The sequence below is a fragment of the Mus caroli genome, chromosome 4 (assembly GCF_900094665.2).
Source record: "Mus caroli chromosome 4, CAROLI_EIJ_v1.1, whole genome shotgun sequence".
Classification (NCBI taxonomy): domain Eukaryota; kingdom Metazoa; phylum Chordata; class Mammalia; order Rodentia; family Muridae; genus Mus; species Mus caroli.
In genome coordinates this window covers 113106271-113108432 of record NC_034573.1, presented here as the reverse complement: position 1 = coordinate 113108432, position 2162 = coordinate 113106271, and the positions used below count along the sequence as shown (strand labels likewise).

General features: G+C 49.5%; 1 protein-coding gene across 1 annotated transcript in view; it reads left to right on the top strand.

The window, feature by feature from the left end:
- Window positions 1-2162, top strand: part of LOC110293403 (bone morphogenetic protein 8A) — a 29216-nt gene that overhangs the window by 14636 nt on the left and 12418 nt on the right. The gene's annotated exons all lie outside the window — the stretch shown is intronic.

The following is a 2162-nucleotide window of genomic DNA, read 5'->3' as shown; positions in this document are numbered from 1 at the left end:
AGAGAGAGAGAGAGAGAGAGAGAGAGAGAGAGAGAGAGAGAGAGAGAGAGAGAGTTGAATGTGTCTGCCTGCCTGCTGTTCTGTGGCTTTGCATTTCAGGCACACACAGGCTCCTCATGGGTGACATTTCTCAGAGCTACTTTTACCAGAGCAGAGACAGCAAGCTGTTCAAGAAGTCTCACAGGGAAGACCAAGCCCCAGGAAATGTTCTGCAGTGCCCCCCCCAGCAGCTTTCCCAACCCCAGTGGGTACAGAGCAGACCCACCATTCTGCAAAGAAACAGGGTGATCCCTTGAGCCACCTTTTCAGCAACAGGCTGTTTCCTTGTGACATCCCAGGACTTTTGATCCACTTCAGATCAAAGTCACATCCATTGTCCTAAAATCTACTCAGATCTACTGCTTGTCTGGAACAACCAAGATAGTTTCCTATGCTGGCTCTTGCCTTCACAGACCCATAGCACAAAAGTCTGGAAGTGGTGGCTGGTTCAAGACACCCTATGTAGGTTCACACATATAATTAAGGGAGGGTGACCACAGAGCTCAGGGTCAATCGTCAGATAAAACTCCCAAGATACACTTGTATGCCCCACTGGGCCCTGAAACACATGGGGAGGAAGTTAGGCCCAAAGGACCGGCTCTATTCTGGACATCAGGGCCTGGTGCACAGTTGTGTAGCAGAGGTGCCTGGACAGCTCCTGAACCCACTGAAATTGTCACCAATATTGTGGGTGTGTAAGTACATAGGTAGAAAGAACACATGAGGGTAGATATGCACGGCAGGAAAAATCACTAAATCAAGCTTCAGAATGCAGCTACTCCCAATGCTGTCATCCTACAAGGGAGGGACAGAACACCTGCCTAGAGTTACATCTCTTGACTTTCAGGTGGGCGTGTGCTATGTGCCTGGCATCTTCTGCTGCTGTGGTTCACACTGTGCACTCCTTCCCCTCTTTCCACCTGCTTCTGCCCAGATGTGGCTGCCCCTTAGCTCTGCCCAGGACATCTGTATTCCATCCATCACTGGGACAGAACTCTAGCGAGAGGACAGGAAATGCTCCTGACAACTGCTTAGCCTGGTGCTTTTTTAAAACCTGGCTTGTTGTCACTGAGCCCATAGCCACAGAGAGGATTTTTTTTTAAAGACTAAAATATATAATTAAAATCTCTGTTGGTTTTTGGGGAAGGTGCTAGGCGGCTCCCCACCCCTTCTTTCCGGAAACACAGATTTTTGGCATTTGAAAGTGACAAGAGGCTGAACTGAGGTGACCCTAAATATACCGAACCCTGGCACATCCATGCAGCTGGGCACAGGTTTTATTCTAAAACCTTGGGCTTTGCTGTAGAGGGACAAGGTCAGCTTCCAGCCCAAACTTCTCATCAGCTATCACCCTGGACTGCCCTAGACTGCCCCTATCCTTATCTCGAGCAGGTTCTGAAGGGAGTACCTTAGACTACATGGCTCCCACTGGCACAGCCTTGCTTCCAGCCCTGGATCCCAGCCAAAGCCACTGCTACACCCCACAGTCTGGGTCTACAGACAACTCCCCTGTGCCTAGAGTAGGCCTGGCCACTGCCAAGACACTTTTTTTTTTAATGTATATGAGTACACTGTAGCTGTACAGATGGTTGTGAGCCTTCATGTGGTTGTTGGGAATTGGATTTCGGACCTCTGCTCACTCCAGTCAACCCTGCTCGCTCAGGTCCAAAGATTTATTTATTATTATAGATAAGTGCACTGTTGCACTTATTATAGATAAGTGTGTGTTCAGACACAAGAGAAGAGGGCATCAAATCCCATTACAGATGGTTGTGAGCCACCATGTGGTTGCTGGGATTTGAAGTCAGGACCTTCGAAAGAGCAGTCTGTGTTCTTACCTGCTGAGCCATCTCTCCAGCCCCATGCCAAGACATTTTCTTTCCCATCACTTAAGATGTCACCTTTTCCTCTTGCTTTCCACCTGTCTCCTTCACTTCCTCTGGTTGCTGGCACTGGGGCCCTTCTTCTGCTGACCTTGTGATGTGACCTGCAGTCTGCACAGCCTTACCCAGAACACTGAAGGACACTGAAGCACAGCCCTGCCAGCCAGGCTCAGCTGTCAGACAAAGGCAGGCTCTGGGAGTCCTCTGTCCCACTGAAGCTCAGCCAATTACATCCCAGTC